Genomic DNA, 19,995 nt, shown 5'->3' on the forward strand with positions numbered 1-19,995 from the left:
CATAACCTTAAAATCAGAACCAGGCCGTTCAGGAGAGAATTTAGGAAACACTTCTCTCCTATTTCTCTCTCCACAGATGCTGCCTGACCGCTGAGTGTTTTCAGCATTTTCTGTTTTTATTGCCAAAGATAGAGGTCTACCAAAATCATGAAAAAGTTCAGGAGGCACCAATTTACTGTAAAACAATATGTTTTGACACGAGAACATTATTTAAAGGAAATATAAGCTGATAAAAGATCTTTGATGCATTATAATAAATACACTGGTAGTTTTGCAGTTCTGTATCCTCCACTACATAGCTGGATAGTTTTGTAGGTACAGTTCGACCTTTTCCAAACAGTGGGAAGATTCAGAGAGGACTAGGAACATGGGAACAGGAGGAGGCCATTCAGCCCCTTCAGCATGTTCCGCCATTCAATGACATCATGGCTGATCTGTATCCTAATTCCATCCACCCTACCTTGGCTCCATATCCCTTAATGCTATTGGCTTGCAAAAATCTATCGATCTCAGATTTAAAGTTATTAATTGAGCTAGCATCTACTGCTTTTTGTGGGAGAGAGTTCCACATTTCTACTTTGCATGAACAAGTGTTTCCTAACTTCTCTCCTGAACGGCCTGGTTCTGATGTTAAGATTATGTCCCTGTGTCCTAGGCTCTCCCACCAGCGGAAAAAGTTTCTCTCTATACATTCTCTCTAATAATAGCAACTTTTCCAAGCTTTACATCATTGAGCTATTACAGCAGCTTAGAGAACTAAGCCTGATCTTGCTGGGAAAAAAGATTAAGGTAGAAACATGAAACAAGTTCAAATCATGATGCAGTGTCGAGAGCTAATGTGTTTCCAACGAAGGAGCGGGGTTTATAGCAAGGCTATCCAGGCGCTAAATGGAACAGTGGACCGCTTATTGCGTGTAGCATCCTCCTCATTCTTTGAAAGTTAATTTCTATATATACAAGTAGGAATCATTATCCCACAGAGGATAGAAACTCAACAGGGATAATGCTCCTTTAAGTAAATTTATACCCTGGGCGTCCACTGATCGTCCCCCATTTTGCTGTATCACAGCCTCAATCTGACGCAGCCCTGCAGTTCTCTGTCTTGGCAAGTCAGTTGTAAACAATTTTACAACACCAAGTTATAGTCCAGCAATTTTATTTTAAATTCACAAGCTTTCGGAGATTTTCTCCTTCCTCAGGTAAATGTTTCAAGATCTCCTTGAAGCCTACGCATTTATACATATTGAATAATACATGGTGTTTACAGACTGCCTCTGCAACTGCCCGTTGCCAAGGCAATCACCGTGTTCAGACAGAGAGGTGTCATCTGCAGAACCCCCGAATACACATTCAACAAAAAAACAAACAGGGAAAAAAAACAGAGAAAAAAAAGAGAAAAAAAACAGAGAGAGAGGCAGAAACATCTGGAAGGCAGAGAGAGCCAGCAAATGACCCATTATATTAAAAACAGATAACATTTGTTCGCTGGTGGGGTAACGTGTAGCGTCACATGAACCTCTGCAAGACATGCCAGATCATCGACACAGATACCACCATCACACGAGATGACACCACCCACCAGGTGCATGGTTCATACTCCTGTGACTCGGCCAACGTTGTCTACCTCATACGTTGCAGGAAAGGATGCCCCAGAGCATGGTACATTGGCGAGACCATGCAGACGCTGCGACAACGGATGAACGGACACCGCGCAACAATCGCCAAACAGGAGGGTTCCCTCCCAGTCGGGGAACACTTCAGCAGTCATGGACATTCATCCACCGACCTTCGGGTAAGCGTACTCCAAGGCGGCCTTCGAGACACACGACAACGCAAAATCGTCGAGCAGAAATTGATAGCCAAGTTCCGCACCCATGAGGACGGCCTCAACCGGGACCTTGGGTTCATGTCACGCTACACGTTACCCCACCAGCGAACAAATGTTATCTGTTTTTAATATAATGGGTCATTTGCTGGCTCTCTCTGCCTTCCAGATGTTTCTGCCTCTCTCTCTGTTTTTTTTTTCTCTTTTTTTTCTCTGTTTTTTTTCCCTGTTTGTTTTTTTGTTGAATGTGTATTCGGGGGTTCTGCAGATGACACCTCTCTGTCTGAACACGGTGATTGCCTTGGCAACGGGCAGTTGCAGAGGCAGTCTGTAAACACCATGTATTATTCAATATGTATAAATGCGTAGGCTTCAAGGAGATCTTGAAACATTTACCTGAGGAAGGAGAAAATCTCCGAAAGCTTGTGAATTTAAAATAAAATTGCTGGACTATAACTTGGTGTTGTAAAATTGTTTACAATTGTCAACCCCAGTCCATCACCGGCATCTCCACATCATGACTACCATCGACACCACAAACTGCCGGCTCACAGTGGAAAGGATATCCAAGAAGATCGCGCATTTAGACACAGACATCAAGTTTTTACAGAGCTGCAAGAAAGCAGACAAGATCCTGAAAGGACTCCAGATCACGAACCCACTCAAGTCCACATACAACTCGGATTACGCTGAGAGACTCTGCCGCCGTACCTCTCGCACACTCCGCAACCATCTCATACACCAACTCTACAGCAGACGCCACAACCTCGAAACCAAGATAGAGTCCATACTCTCAACCTGTACTCAGGACACAGCAGACCAGCTACGTTATACCGCCAAACAGACGAGGCAACGGAACTACGCTGCCTACATGAAAACCAAGAGCAGGAAGCTTGAGAAACTCGGCATCACCACCAGCAACGACCAAGCTTCCCCTGGTACCACGGTTGCAACCACAGGGAAGTCTATTGTCAATCTATCCGACCACACCCTTCAACCAGACGAAATCGAAGTTCTCAGCCGAGGGCTCAATTTCTGCCCCACTACCAAAATGGACCCCACTAGTCTCGCGGCGGACACAGAGGAATTCATCAGGAGAATGAGGCTCCGGGAATTCTACCACAAACCCCAAGATTTCAGCAGCGAACCCAATGAGACAATCGACGATCCGGAACAGCAGACAGAGGGATCCGCGGTACAGCAACCGAAGAGGAAAGAGTCAAACTGGACTCCTCCGGAGGGTCGCTGCCCTCAGCTGGACATGTATGCTCAAGCTGTCAGGAAATGCGTCAATGCCAGATTCATCAGCCGCACTCAGAAGACAGTCCAGAATGTCACCCGAGCACAACGCAACGCCATCAACGCTCTCAAGACCAACCGCAACATCGTCATCAAACCAGCGGACAAAGGAGGAGCCATAGTCATACAGAACAGAACAGACTATTGCAAAGAAGCATACCGACAACTGGACAACCAGGAACACTACAGACGGTTACCCGCAGATCCGACCAAAGAACACACCCACCAGCTCAACAAACTGATCAAGACCTTCGATCCAGACCTTCAAAGCATCCTACGCATTCTCATCCCACGTAATCCCCGCGTGGGAGACTTCTACTGCCTCCCAAAGATACACAAAGCCAACACACCCGGACGTCCCATCGTATCAGGCAACGGAACCCTGTGTGAGAACCTCTCTGGATACATCGAGGGCATCCTGAAACCCATCGTACAGGGAACCCCCAGCTTCTGTCGCGACACTACAGACTTCCTACAAAAACTCAGTACCCACGGACCAGTTGAACCAGGAACACTTCTCACCACGATGGACGTCTCGGCACTATACACCAGTATCCCCCACGATGACGGCATCGCTGCGACAGCATCAATACTCAACACCAACAACAGCCAATCTCCGGAAGCCATCCTACAACTCATCCGCTTCATCCTGGATCACAATGTCTTCACCTTCGATAACCAGTTCTTTACCCAAACACACGGAACAGCCATGGGGACCAAATTCGCACCCCAATACGCCAACATTTTCATGCACAAGTTCGAGCAGGACTTCTTCACTGCACAAGACCTCCAACCAACACTATACACCAGATACATCGACGACATTTTCTTTCTATGGACCCACGGCAAGGAATCACTAAAGAGACTACACGATAACATCAACAAGTTCCATCCCACCATCAAGCTCACCATGGACTACTCCTCAGAATCAGTTTCTTTCTTGGACACACGAATCTCCATCAAAGACGGGCACCTCAGCACCTCACTCTACCGCAAGCCCACGGACAACCTCACGATGCTCCACTTTTCCAGCTTCCACCCTAACCACGTCAAAGAGGCCATCCCCTATGGACAGGCCCTGCGAATACACAGGGTCTGCTCAGACGAGGAGGAACGCGATGGACACCTACAGACGCTGAAAGACGCCCTAGTAAGAACGGGATATGACGCTCGACTCATCGATCGACAGTTCCGACGGGCCACAGCAAAAAATCGCATAGACCTCCTCAGGAGACTAACACGGGACGCAACCAACAGAGTACCCTTTGTCGTCCAGTACTTCCCCGGAGCGGAGAAACTACGCCATGTTCTCCGCAGCCTTCAACATGTCATCAATGAGGACAAACACCTCGCTATGGCCATCCCCACACCTCCACTACTCGCCTTTAAACAGCCACCCAACCTCAAACAGACCATCGTTCGCAGCAAACTACCCAGCTTTCAAGAGAACAGCGTCCACGACGCCACACAACCCTGCCACGGTAACCTCTGCAAGACATGCCAGATCATCGACACAGATACCACCATCACACGAGATGACACCACCCACCAGGTGCATGGTTCATACTCCTGTGACTCGGCCAACGTTGTCTACCTCATACGTTGCAGGAAAGGATGCCCCAGAGCATGGTACATTGGCGAGACCATGCAGACGCTGCGACAACGGATGAACGGACACCGCGCAACAATCGCCAAACAGGAGGGTTCCCTCCCAGTCGGGGAACACTTCAGCAGTCATGGACATTCATCCACCGACCTTCGGGTAAGCGTACTCCAAGGCGGCCTTCGAGACACACGACAACGCAAAATCGTCGAGCAGAAATTGATAGCCAAGTTCCGCACCCATGAGGACGGCCTCAACCGGGACCTTGGGTTCATGTCACGCTACACGTTACCCCACCAGCGAACAAATGTTATCTGTTTTTAATATAATGGGTCATTTGCTGGCTCTCTCTGCCTTCCAGATGTTTCTGCCTCTCTCTCTGTTTTTTTTTCTCTTTTTTTTCTCTGTTTTTTTTCCCTGTTTGTTTTTTTGTTGAATGTGTATTCGGGGGTTCTGCAGATGACACCTCTCTGTCTGAACACGGTGATTGCCTTGGCAACGGGCAGTTGCAGAGGCAGTCTGTAAACACCATGTATTATTCAATATGTATAAATGCGTAGGCTTCAAGGAGATCTTGAAACATTTACCTGAGGAAGGAGAAAATCTCCGAAAGCTTGTGAATTTAAAATAAAATTGCTGGACTATAACTTGGTGTTGTAAAATTGTTTACAATTGTCAACCCCAGTCCATCACCGGCATCTCCACATCTTGGCAAGTCAGCAGTGAGATTTAAGGCAGTAGCAAGAGTGCTGAAACATTATAGTAATAACAGTGGTACAAAAATCTGCTAAGTAAAACATGGCTCCAAGCTACTGCAGATCAGACAGAGAGAAGAGAGGTTGGTCTGGCCAGGAAAGAGCTTTGTTAGGTGGAGGTTGAACTTCTTTCCAACACTTTACCTACAACAAATAATCTACCACTATCCATTGTTCATTTAACTTCCACGCACGAATGGAAAGTACACCAAATTTGTACTGAGCTTCTGCCAAGCCAATTTGGAGCACTATATTGCCAGAGGGTTGTTGTTAAGACGATACTTAGAACAAGCACATAAAGAGCTCCAGGTCACGGTCCTGATGGTAAACCTTCACCCATTGTCCCAGAAAATGGCGCTGTGTGTCGAATGGATTGTAACCTTTCCTTGCGTTTCCTGCCCTGCCAAAAAATGACGTTATCACTGTGCAGGGTCAAAGCAACTGTATTGAGTTTTCAACCCAGCTGGTCCAGCAACTCAGTCGCACTGAAAACTCTCCACTGAGGCGATAATGCCCTTGAGTGTATCAATTAACATGTAGCTTGCAAAAATGTATTTATTGTTAAAAGCCAAAATTTTGTTATTCATTGACACAAGAGCCTGTTGTGCTTAGTGCAAAATAATAAAGGATCCCCCTTTCTTAAGGCCTACAAGAAGTTACCTAAATTTATAGATTTACACTTTGATATATGGCTAATAGCCCATTTCTATACTGCAAGAGTAATTTCCTGTCCTGCAGCTGTTGCACCAAATTTATGCTGCAGGGTGGATTTAGTAACAAGTATGCATGTACAAGTCAGTCCGCGTGCAAATGCTCATAGATGCAACTTCATCAAAACTAGCTGCAAAACTTCCCCGATGTTGGGGAAGGATGCTATGGGTCAGTAATATTACGAAGCACATTGGAGGCTTCCACGGATTCAGCTTACCTACAGCCAAAATAAAATGCCAGACCCAATGGCTTATGACAAGGTCCTGAACATTTACCTGACGAAGGAGGAAGCCTCCGAAAGCTTGTGAATTTAAAATAAAATTGCTGGACTATAACTTGGTGTTGTAAAATTGTTTACAAAGGTCCCACATGGCAGACTGGTCAAAAAAGTACAAGTCCATGGGATCCAAGGGAAAGTGGCAAGTTGGCTCCAAAATTGGCTCAGTGGCAGGAAAGGGTAATAGTCGGCGGGTGTTTTTGTGACTGGAAGGATGTTTCCAGTGGGATTCCGCAGGGCTCAGTACTAGGTCCCTTGCTTTTTGTGATATACATTAATGATTTGGACTTAAATGTAGGGGGCATAATTAAGAAGTTTGCAGATGATACAAAAATTAGCCATGTGGTTGATAGTGAGGAGGAAAGCTGTAGACTGCAGGGAGATATCAATGAACTGGTCAGGTGGGCAGAAAAGTGGCAAATGGAATTCAAACAAGAGAAATGTGAGGTAATGCATTTGGGGAGGGCAAACAAGGCAAGGGAATACACAATAAATGGAAGGATACTGAGAGGTGTAGAGGAAGTGAGAGACCTTGGAGAGCATGTCCACCGATCCCTGAAGGCAGCAGGACAGGTAGATAAAATGGTTAAGAAGGCATATGGAACACTTTCCTTTATTAGCACGGGCAGGTTATGCTGGAACTGTATAAAACACTAGTTAGGCCACAGCTTGAGTACTGCGTACAATTCTGGTCACCACATTACAGGAAGGATGTAATTGCACTAGAGAGGGTACAGAGGAGATTTACGAGGAAGATGCCAGGACTGGAGAATTTTAGCTATGAGGAAAGATTGGATAGGCTGGTATTGTTTTCTTTGGAACAGAGGAGGCTGAAGGGTGATTTCATTGAGGTGTACAAAATTATGAGTGGCCTGGATAGAATGGATAGGAAGGGCCTATTTCCCTTAGCAGAGAGGTCAATAACCAGGGGGCATAGATTTAAAATGATTGGTAGAAGGATTAGAGGGGAGTTAAGGAAAACATTTTTCACCCAGAGGGTGGTGGGGGTCTGGAACTCACTGCCTGAAAGGATGGTAGAGGCAGAAACCTTCAACTCATTTAAAAAGTACCTGGATGTGCACCTGAAGTGCCATAACCTACATGGCTATGCACCAAGTGCTAGAAAGTGGGATTAGGCTGGGTGGTTCATTTTCGGCCAGTGCGGACATAATGGGCCGAATGGCCTCCTTCTGTGCCATAAATTTTCTATGATTCTATGATTCAATAATGAATGGTGTTAGTGGCAGCAATTTACCATTGGCTGGGAACAAATCACCACTCCTGAGGAAGATTTTACTCCCTGTAATGATACTCACTGCACAATGATTACAATACCAAAGTGTGCTTGATTTTGAAGACAATACTGTATGGATAAATTGGATATTAAATTTCCCTGTAACTGGAAATACAAACCTAAATAAGTTCGCTTCATCTGCATTCCCCAAAGTGTACAATTGGAGGAATATGGACGATAACTGTGGCAAATGAATTATAGACTGACCACAAATGACTGATGAACAGGATCTGGTTTGACAAACGAGCTACTGACAAGCCTCTTATTTCTGTATAGGTAATTGATTGTTGCAAAGATTTATGACGCAGACTGCATTGAGTGGGAGGAGCAAGGTCATGAATTGCAGCACACTTTAAACTGAAAAGTTGGGTTTCTATTTGTATTTTGAAGGACTCTTGATTTGTGTTGACTTCACTTAGAATCCCTCACTATCACACACAGAGAGAACAAAACTAGCTAATAAATAGAACTGCTGAATACACCAGAACCAGTCTGATCGAACAGAGCAGTCGTTGGATCCACAAAAGAACAGGATAGATCCATTTGTTTATGTGTACAGGATATGCAATTTCTTTATAACCTGATGAAAGCTGTCTTCCAATTAACTTCAAATTCCATGGTAGGGGACAGCATTTCTCTCACACAATTTCCCCATGACATATTCATGCATTTGTATCAGCATCATTGTACTAATTCTCTTTAGCAAGGTGCATTCCAATTATTTAAGAGCAGCCGTGCTTCTAAGGAACATAGGAATTGCTAGATGAAAAAAGACCAAGGTCCGTCCAGTTCATGATACAATAATGGAGGTGTTTACTAATCATGGGAATCAATCTCTATCAATTAGTCTATAACAGGCTCAGACATGAGGCAAGGAAAATCCCCACTGGTGGAAATCTTTGGGAACTATAGGTCCAAAGTCACCTGTTCCTCCCAGGCATGCTAAACTTACCATATGTCTTGTCTCAAATTACTCATATACTGTATCCTAAAATATTATCTGAAAGAAATCTCTCTCTGGTTTGTCTTCTGTGCTTAAAAAAATATTTTCTACTGTCCTTGATCCAACAAATGTGGCAATACCCACTTATGGTTTTGTTAACTGACTCATTCGCCGTTCCTTCATCATCGCTGGGTCAAAATCCTGGAACTCCCTTCCTAACAGCAATGTGGGAGAACCTTCACCACACGGACTACAGCGGTTCAAGAAGGCGGCTCACCACCACCTTCTCGAGGGCAATTAGGGATGGGCAATAAATGCCGGCCTCGCCAGCGATGCCCACATCCCATGAATTAATAAAAAAAAAGTGCAGTACACTGATGCACCAAAGCACTGACCTACACAGTGACAGGACACATATTCACCCTAACAGTGCTCACCTGGTGAGTTCCTTATTTTGTCTGCACCTTCATGGTATGTGGGATAACCAAAAAGGAGTTGCAATTTGCAATAAAAGCTCATTTAAATAAATAGTACCCCCTGTAGTTGGCCATCCACTTCTTTTACAGCCAGTTCTTTAAACTTCACAACACAGGATGAGACACCAGAGAATAATAGCGCCTCTAACATTGAAAAATGTCTCAATGTTAACCCAATCTTTCGGATTCTAGAGTGGTGAAGTAAAGGATGTCTTCATCTCCTCAGTCACAAAAACCTTCTAAAATAGTTAACTCAATGACTGCCAGTATCAAATGCAAGCTATTCCACCTAAAATAATTTAAGACACTGGTAACCTTCCTTAACAGCAAGCATGACTTTCGATCATCTTCATTTCTAGAGCAATACATTTCTCCGAAGAGACAGCTTCATTCCCTTAGCTTCCTCATTCTTCAAATTGTGTTACTCTAGATAAACCAATGGATTAAATCCACATTAGCAGAACTACTTAGAGTGAGTTTTCTCAAGAAGCATTCTAGTCATGCAAGTAATACTGATAATGGGAGAAAAAAACAAAGGAACAGTTCAAGTTGGATTTGTGTAGGTAGGAAAGGAAGTCAGAATCATGTGATTGGATGACATGTTAAGGAACAGCATCAGCGTAATTTCCCCCTTTAGATAACGGAGTTAATTGGCTGATATTTGAATGAGAAAGGCCATTGTACTTGTGAGTACACTTCCATTTCTACTAGTCAGTGCACTCCAGGGATCCAGTGAGACTTCTTTTTCCTATAGCTTCCACCATTAATTTCTCAATGATCTAAAGCAATATTACAGCCTCACAATGAGGTAACAGTTTTGTTAATTATTATATACCTGGGTCGGGATGAGAAACAGTAAAAAAAAAAGACGAAGAAAATAGTGGTGTAGTTTCAAAGCTGATAATTAAGAAATATGCCCTCCAAGCTTTGGCTTGTCTCTATTTAATTACCTGTTTTCCCTGCAGGCTTTTGTCTGTCCCCACTCACTTGCCTCTTGCTTACTATGGTAGAATACACTTAACATATGTTGATCATACATCAAAGGATTGCTGCAGATGTTGAAAGAACTGGCATATGAAAATTCAAATGTGTGAATCGTGTTGGTCTGTTCAAAATGAAATTGCTCATGTGTGCACAGATGAAGACAGAGATGATGATTATTCATTACAAATGATTACAGTACATGAACATGGATTATCTTTAGCTCCTCAAGCAACTCGTGCACCGGGATTTCTTGTATGGAATACGTACATTTCTGGCACAATGAATGCAAGTTTCATTTCAGGCATATAATGTCGCAGATATTCAAGTACTAACAACCCAAGTAAGGAAAGACTGAACCTTCAATAAAGACAAAGAAAGTAAATAATTAAGCTGTTAGTCAGAACTAGGTTCCTGGGTTTTTTTGTGGTGGTGATGGGGGGGCGGTGGGGGGGGGGGGGAAGAAGAGGAGATAAAATTAGCAAGATTAGGAAAGCACAGAATTTTCTGCTTTCTCTTCCTGGTTTCAATGACCTAACTTCATTTCTCCTTACAAACTGATAGTCAAACTTCCAATAGGAGATAGCTAATGAAGAATGACTCATCAAAATTGCTCCAAATGTAGACCTTCCACAACTTCAGAACTCCTAGTACTTTTAACTGAACAAGAATGACAATTACATATTGAAGCAATGCAATACTGTTCTTCACCAAATCCTCACTCCCCTGGGGCTCCTTACACTGTTCTGTTGCTTCTCACTGGAAGGCTGACAGAACCTCTACAAGTAACACAAACCAGAGAGAAACAAGCTTTGGCACAGAGGGAGAAGACCGTTGCTGTGACTTATTAGGCAAACAATACTATTAGAACAGGGACGTGGCTGCATTGAAAAATTCCACAAAAATAAAAACAAAGCCAAGAAAACAGGTAGTCACTGCGTTGGAAAAATATACAAGCCTTAATACGATTATTATGGAAAAAAGGTACCCTAACAGAATAATTGCTACAGGGAAACTGCACATCTTTAATCCATTATCAGGCACAAACGCACAGAGTAGGAGTGATTCACTGGTTTATTTTTGTCTGTATGATTTTCAGAAAAATCCATGTTTCATATGACACGTGACCAGTAATGAAGATTGCTTTTCATAACAGTCAAACCATCATTGCACTACTTTTAAAGAAGGAAAGAAAGAATATATATAGTGCTTTTCACAACCTCAGCATGTTGCACAGCACTTTACTGTTAATGATGTACTTTTGAAATGTAGTCACTGTCGTAATGTAGGAAATGCAAAAGCCAATTCATGCACAGCAACGTTCCACAAACAGCAATAAAATAAATGAACGGATCATCTGTTTTAGTGATGTTGGTTGAGGCATAAATGTTGGCCAGGACACAGAGAACTCCCCTGCTCTTCTTCGAGTAGTGCCATGGGATCTTTTATATCCACCCGAGTGGGCATACGGGGCCTCAGTTTAATGTCTCATCGGAAAGACAGCACTTCTGACATTGCAGCACTCCCTCAGTACTGCACTGAAGTGTCAGCCTAGATTATGTCCTCAAGTCTCTAGAGTGGGGCTCACAGCACTCTTGCCTCTGAGTCAGAAGGTTAACACTGAACCATGGCTGGAATATTTCAGTACAGAAAGTCAGGACAGTGGAAGGAGGAGTTTTTTTTCCATCACTCCAATTTCTTCCTCCTTTCCTTCACCTTCTCTCTTGAATTCATGCTGGGTGAGCAATTCTGTGGGTGGCTGTGTAGATGGGAGCAAGAAGTTACAAAGGGACATAGACAGATTAAGTGACTGAGCAAATGAAGTTCAATGTGGGGAATTGTGAGGTCATCTACTTTGGATCTGATAAAAACAAATTGCAATAGGTGCTGTGGAGGAGCAATGGGATTTGGGTGTCCACGTACACAAATCACTAAAAATTAATGCATAGGTACAAAAAGTAATCAAAAAGAATAATGGAATGTTGGAGGCTGCAAAACAAAGGAAGGAAGTTATGCTTCAGTTGTACAGAGCCTTAGTCGGACTCCATCTGGAGTTCTGCATTCAGATTTGGGCACTGCACCTCAGGAAAGATAAATTGGCCTTGAAGGGGGTACAGCGCAGATTCTCCAGAATGGTTTAAAAGGTTAAATTACGAAGACAGGTTGCATAAACTTGCTTGTATTACCTAGAGTTTAGAAGGTTGAGGGGTGATCTAATTGAAGTCTTTGAAGTCCAAGGGATATGGGGATAGGGCGGGAAAGTGGAGTTGAGCCTTGATCTTATTGAATGGCGGAGCAGGCTCGAGGGGCCATATGGCCTATTCCTGTTTCTATTTCTTATGTTCCTATGTTCTTAAAATGATAAAGGGATTCAATAGGGTAGATACAGGGAAACTATTTCCTCTGATGGGGGAATCGAGAACAAGGGGCACAATCTTAAAATTAGTTAAGTAATTTAGGACTGAAATCAGGAAGCACTTTTTCTACACAAAGAGTAATGGAAATCCCACTAAAAGCTGAGGATGCTGGGTCAATTTAAATTGTCAAGACTGCGATTAATAGACTTTTTTATTAGGTAGGGTATTAGGGTATCAAGCGATATGGATCAACGGCAAGAAACTGGAGTTGACGTACAGATCAGGCATGATCTGATTATATGGTGGAACAGGCTCGAAGGGCTGAAAGGCCTAATCCGGTCCTATGTTTAGCACAAAAGATGAAAAAAATTGAAAAGACCAAATAAGAAATGCTGATCACCTGAGTTATTTCGGGGATTTTTTGCATGTCAAATTCAGTTCCTGTACTGGAGAGGTAGGTAAACTTTTGATGTATACATGTGTTGATCTAATGGAACAACTATCCTCCCAATTAGGGCACCGTGTACTGTTTCAACCTGTGTAGGGAGGGATACACAATGGTGTTGCAGTTGCCCATTGACTTTATCTTTTGGGTTAATGACAGGAGCTTGGAAGTTCTTTCAAACAGATTCTCTAATTCCATTTCTAGGATTCTTTTTGTTTGCCAATTATTCCCTCCAATGAACAGTGAGGTCTTTCGCTTCAAAAATATTTGGTTTGTCTGAGGAGCTGATGTGGGCAACTCATGATGCAGACAACTTGCTGGAGTGGCTGTTTGCCAAGAAAAGTTATTCCTGATCAGTGGAAAACCTCACTTGTTTGGGCCTCTATTTCTCAGGGAAGTGAAAAACAGTTTGAATTAGTGGAAGAGAGGCAATTGTTTTGTTCAATGAAACTAGACAGAATGGCTCGTATCAATGGGCGTTGGAATAGTGAACATTCTTTTACGCTATACTGATGTTTTGACTGAACTACCTCCCATTTTCTGTGAGTTACATCAAGGAAAGGGAGGAGCCCAGTTACTTCTTCCTCCTTTGTGAATGAGGGTCTGATATTAATAGCCATGTGGAAAATGTTCTAAAACAACAATAAATGATCTCCTGTGGGTCAGCGACAAACCTCTGCCAGCTTTTGGGATTGATGGGGATGGATGGCTTCCCTAATGGTGTTTTCTAAGTGCTGAAGGTGCAGCTCTGTCACAGCAGAGGCGACTGGAAGCTCCCATAATCAAACCATTGTTTGTTCAGAAGGCTCATTAAAGGAACATGTAACAGACAGGCATCAGCATAAAAACACGAAGCCCGGTGAGATACCTAAATGGCAAAAACAACGTTATGGAACGACAAAGGCAGTAGCAGTTCCAGGTTGACTGTACGTCTGACAAATCTAGTCTATACAGACCAAAAGACACGGTGAGCTTCATTAAGGAGGGCAAGCTGTCAGTATATCTTCTGCAATATTCATGAAGACAAGGGCGAGCTGTTCAAAAGGACCTTCAGAAAAGGCTAATTACTAACTAAAAGCTGAACACGCTCCCACACACATGCCCCACACCCACCCCACTATACCATACCCCCCACAAACACACAGCACAGCCAGACGTGGCAGAGACTGAGCTGTAATTAGTAATTAAAAATAATTAAAAACAGGCTGCATCAATCTAACACTGCGTTGAATAAAAACACACTGAAGGGAAGGTTTCATTCACAGCCTGATAATTCCATCTGAACTGTAAAGGATGGATTTACTTGATCACCATTACATTCAAAATAAGGCTCCTGTTGAGGGCAATGGGGAAGCTATTACCGAAACATCATCAAAAAAAATTAAAAATACGTAAACAATCTGATGTAGTGTCTTGAAAAATAATTTTAAAAATTATGCCCCTCCACCTTTTCCAACACCATATGTTGCTGCTAAAAAGTGGAACAGTCTGACCCATGAACCTCTCTCAGTGTTACTAAGGTCACTCTCCATTATCAGGTCACAGGCTGCACACTTTCCAGGGTAGTTTCAATCCCACCACTGATCTGTCTTCTCCGCACCTACTGCCTTTCCTCCAAGTAGTAGTACTGCAGCTGCAACTAAATACCCATTATTCCCGCTAAATTTTTGTGTCCAGATGCTTGTTACGAGTCACACAGGAGGCTTGTGGAGCAGGGTGGGTTTTTATTGTCATTAGACGCAGATCCACGGTGGCACAGTCTCGAAACGTACATCAAAAGGTCTGAAATACACTCCCCCAGGGCCCAGTAACATGATACTCATACTGGTCCAGGTGCACACTGCCTGTTCCACATCATGTTCTGGATAAGCAGATGCCTGATTATTTTAGTCCTTACATGGTATTCTTTCACTAGCCTAGTGCACCTCCTGGTGGTTAATGAAGTGAACAGCAATTGTAAAGGTACTCAGGATTTGCACAAAGCAAAAACAAAAGTAAACAATACAAATTTAAATACAATAAGTGTCCTTATTTAGCTAAATGTATCTATTGCACAAACACGTTGCACAAACACATCGCACAAAGATCTGAGAGACCCAGTTGCCTAACTAGTGCTGCATTGGAGTGACTGTGCAAAGTGGAATAAAGTGAAAGCAACGCAAAGGTTTCAAGAAAATTACTAGCAATTCCTAGTACTCCGATCAACACTTGCCCTCCCCCAACTATTCCATGGATAAATGCATGGTGTGTTGTGTCACAGACCAGTGAAAATCCCAAGTTAGAAGCCTGGTTTGTATTCAGTCAGCCAAGTAGAGGTAGGGGTGCTACAAATTGGCCTCAGCACCCCTGTACTAAGGATGGGGAGAAATTCATCCAGAATTCCTTTCTAAAAATTATTTGTTCACTGGATGTGGGCGATGCAGAGAAAACAAGACTGTCCTGCTCTTGCAGCCACAGTGCTGATATGGCTGGCAAGTTAAGCTCTGGTCAGTGGTGATCCCCAAGATGTTGATGGTGGGGAACTTGGCAATGGTAGCACTTTGAAGGTCAATGAGAAGTGGTTCGGGTTTTTGTTGATCCATTCTACCGTTATCCAGTGATCCTTGATGGAAAATGTGCATGCATCAGCCAAGAACAAGACTGGCTTGGTTGTGTAAAGCTCTTCAGTTGAATAGCCTGTCTAAGCTGCTACATGACCAGACAATTGAGCGAAGTACTGGAGGTCTGCCAATGCCTATGGAATTATATCATAGCATCAGTCATCATCTTCAAGAGAGGAGGAAGAAAATTGGCTACGAACGATTACTGACTATGATCTAACCCAGATTTACTTGTGTTTGCTGGTGTCCTGACAATGAGTTCACTTTGCCAGTAGTAAAGGGTCTTTTCTATCATTTTTTGCTCTAGATTTGTTGGCTGTTGGATCTTAAATGTCAGCCTTAGCTCAATGGTGCTTCTGAATTAGAAGGTTGTGGGTTCAGGTACTGATCTAGAGACTTGAGCCCATAATTCAGGCTGACACTCCAGTGCAATATTGAGGGAGCGCTGTACTGTCAGTGATGTCGTCTTTCAGATGAGACATTAAAGCGAAGGCCCATCTGCCCTCTCAAATGGATGTTATAGTAGGTGCAACACAGGAGGCCATTCGGCCCATAGTGCCTGTGCCAGCTCTTTGAAAGAGCTATCCAACTAGTCCCATTCCCTTGCTCTTTCCCTACAGCCCTGTAATTTTTTTTTCCTTCAAGTATTTATCCAATTCTCTTCTGATTGTCAGAAAGTTATGGGTTCAAGCTCCACTCCAGAGACACGAGCATATATTCTAGGCTGACACTCCATTGCAGTAATGAGTGAGTGCTGCACGGTCGAAGGTGCCGCCTTTCAGATGAGACTTTAAACTGAGTCCCCATCTGCCCTCTCAGATGGACATAAAAGATCCCATGGCACTATTCAAAGATGAGCAGGGGAGTTCTCCCGGTGTCCCGGCCAACATTTATCCTTCAACCAACATCACCAAAAAACAGGAAATCTGGACATTAATTTCATTGCTGTTTGTGGGACCTTGCTATGTACAAATTACTATCCCTTTAACCTCCTCCAGCCCTACAACCTTTCGAGATCTCTGTGTTCCTCCAATTCTGGCCTCCTGAGCATCCCCGATTTTCATCGCTCCACCACTGGCGGCTGTGCCTTCGGCTGCCTACCACTCTCTCCTCCTTTAAGACGCTCCTTAAAACCTACCTCTTTGACCAAGCTTTTGGTCACCTGTCCTAATATCTTATGTGGCTCGGTGTGAAATTTTGTTTGATAATTGCTCCTGTGAAGCACATTCGGATATTTTACTATGTTAAAGGTGCTATATAAATGCAAGTTGTTGTTATACAGCACTTTTAATCTGATTCAGAGGTTTAAGGAAAAAGAAATAGATACTGAGCCAAAGGAGTGGTGGCTAAAAGCTTGATCAAGGAGGTGGGTTTCAAGGAGGAAAGGAAGCTAGAGGGCTGGAGGGTTTTAGGGAGGGAATTCCAGAGTGTGAGCCTCGGCAGCTGAAGGCGAGGTTGCCAATGGTGGGGCAAAGGGAGGGGGCGTTTGAAAGGCTGGAGTCACAGGCATGACTAGGTTGGGGAAGGTTGCAGTGCTGGGAGGTTTAAACAGCTAAGGAGCAGGAGGCCATGGAGCATAATTTTAAGTTTGAGGTATGTTGGGGAACTGGGAGCCAATGGATAAGCCGAAATTGAAGTTTATAGAAGTCTGAAAATAGAGCTGATGGGCAAACAGTTTTGGCTGAGTTGAAGTTTACGGGGGATGGGAGGCCAGAGAGCAGAGCACAGGAATAGTCATATCTTAAGGTGGCAAATGAATGAGGGTTTCAGCGGCAGATAGGCTAAGATGGGGCAGGTGTGGGCGATGTTACGGAGGTGGAAGTGTGAGGTCCCTGTGATGATGAGGATATGGGCCAGAAGCTCAGCTCAGACTCATAAGGGCATCGACACTGTGAACAGTCTGGCTCAGCCTGAGACAGTGGCAGGGGAGGAGGGGAGGGTTGGAGTCGGTGGAGAGTGTATGGAGTTTATGGTGGAGTCTGAAGACAATGGCTTTGGTCTTCCCAGACCAAACAGAGACTGTTAGCTAAGATAGAAGCCCATGGAATCGAAGGAAAAGTATGGACTTGGTTAGGAAGTTGGCTGAGCGAAAGGCGACAGAGAGTAGGGATAATGGGAAGGTACTCACATTGGCAGGATGTGACTAGTGGAGTCCCGCAGGGATCTGTCTTGAGGCCTCAATTATTCACAATATTTATTAACGACTTAGATGAAGGCATAGAAAGTCTCATATCTAAGTTTGCCGATGACACAAAGATTGGTGGCATTGTAAGCAGTGTGGATGAAAACATAAAATTACAAAGTGATATTGATAGATTAGGTGAATGGGCAAAACTGTGGCAAATGGAATTCAATGTAGACAAATGTGAGGTCATCCATTTTGGATCAAAAAAGGATAGAACAGGGTGCTTTCTAAATGGTAAAAAGTTAAAAACAGTGGATGTCCAAAGGGACTTAGGGGTTCAGGTACATAGATCATTGAAGTGTCATGAACAGGTGCAGAAAATAATCAAGAAGGCTAATGGAATGCTGGCCTTTATATCTAGAGGACTGGAGTACAAGGGGGCAGAAGTTATGCTGCAGCTATACAAAACCCTGGTTAGACCGCACCTGGATTACTGTGAGCAGTTCTGGGCACCGCACCTTCAGAAGGACATAGTGGCCTTGGAGGGAGCGCAGTGTAGGTTTACTAGAATGATACCCGGACTTCAAGGGTTAAGTTACGAGGAGAGATTACACAAATTGGGGTTGTATTCTCTGGAGTTTCGAAGGTTAAGGGGTGATCTGATTGAAGTTTATAAGATATTAAGGGGAACAGATAGGGTGGATAGAGAGAAACTATTTCCGCTGGTTGGGGATTTTAGGAGTAGGGGGCACAGTCTAAAAATTAGAGCCAGACCTTTCAGGAGCGAGATTAGAAAACATTTCTACACACAAAGGGTTGTAGAAGTTTGGAATTCTCTTCCGCAAATGGCAATTGATACTAGCTCAATTGCTAAATTTAAATCTGAGATAGATAGCTTTTTGGCAACCAAAGGTATTAAGGGATATGGGCCTAAGGCAGGTATATGGAGCTAGATCACAGATCAGCCATGATCTTATCAAATGGCGGAGCAGGCACGAGGGGCTGAATGGCCTACTCCTGTTCCTATGTTCCCAGTGTCTAGGATGGATGTTGGACAAGCAGTCCGAGATCTTAGAGACACTGGGGAGGTTGAGAAAGGTGGTAGAGAGAGGTAGAACTAGGTGTCATCGGTGCACATGTGGAAGCTGATCCAATGTTTGCAGATGGAACGTGTGATGGAATACTCTCCACTTGCCTGGATGAGTGCAGCTCCAACAACACCAAAGAAGCTTGACACCATCCAGGACAAAGCAGCCAGCTTGATTGGCACCCCATCCACCACCCTAAACATTCACTCCCTTCACCACCGGCGCACTGTGGCTGCAGTGTGCACCATCCACAGGATGCACTGCAGCAACTCGCCAAGGCTTCTTCGACAGCACCTCCCAAACCCACGACCTCTACCACCTAGAAGGACAAGGGCAGAAGGCGCATGAGAACAACACCACCTGCACGTTCCCCTCCAAGTCACGCACCATCCCGACTTGGAAATATATCGCCGTTCCTTCATTGTCGCTGGGTCAAAATCCTGGAACTCCTTACCTAACAGCACTGTGGGAGAACCTTCACCACATGGACTGCAGCGGTTCAAGAAGGCGGCTCACCACCACCTTCTCAAGGGCAATTAGGGATAAATGCAATAAATGCTGGCCTCGTCAGCGACGCCCACATCCCCTGAACGAATAAAAAAAGATGATGTTGTCATGGGGCAGCATGTAAATGAAGAGAAGGGGGGCCAAGGATGGATCCTTGGGAGACTCCTAAAGTGACAGTACAAGTTTGGAAAGAGAAGCATAGGTAGAGTTGTTTTGGCTACAATTGGATAGGTAAGAGTGTAATAAAACAAGGGAAGTTCTCCTCAACTGGCCTACAGAGGAGAAGTGTTAGAGGAGAATGGTATGGTCATGTCAAAAATTGTGGAGAGGTCGCAAAGGATGAGGAGGAATAATGCACCACAGTCACAATCAGAGAACATCGTTCATGACTACGGATAGGGCCGTTTCAGTTCTGTGGGAGGCCACAAGAGTAGGAATGACAAATGCTCTGCTGGCACCTTCAATCATCCATGGGATGTTCAGATGACAGTGTGATGATATAAATTTAAACATTCACATCTGTACATTTTCCACTGGACTTTCAGTCCATCATTTGTATCAAAATAGAGATTGAAGCATCCAATTAAAAAAAAAACACAAATTAGCTTTTGTGGCCAATTGTGACTTTCAAAACCACTCATTTTATGCGTGTTTTTAAAAAAAACGATTATAAAAGTCACAGATCCATAAAGAGACATATACCATGGAT

General features: G+C 43.9%; 1 protein-coding gene across 1 annotated transcript in view; it reads right to left on the minus strand.

Annotated features, from left to right (window-relative positions):
- The window catches only part of ppil2 (peptidylprolyl isomerase (cyclophilin)-like 2), a 296,148-nt gene that overhangs the window by 117,819 nt on the left and 158,334 nt on the right, over positions 1-19,995 (minus strand). The window lies entirely within an intron of this gene.

This window comes from Heptranchias perlo, chromosome 25 (assembly GCF_035084215.1).
Source record: "Heptranchias perlo isolate sHepPer1 chromosome 25, sHepPer1.hap1, whole genome shotgun sequence".
Classification (NCBI taxonomy): domain Eukaryota; kingdom Metazoa; phylum Chordata; class Chondrichthyes; order Hexanchiformes; family Hexanchidae; genus Heptranchias; species Heptranchias perlo.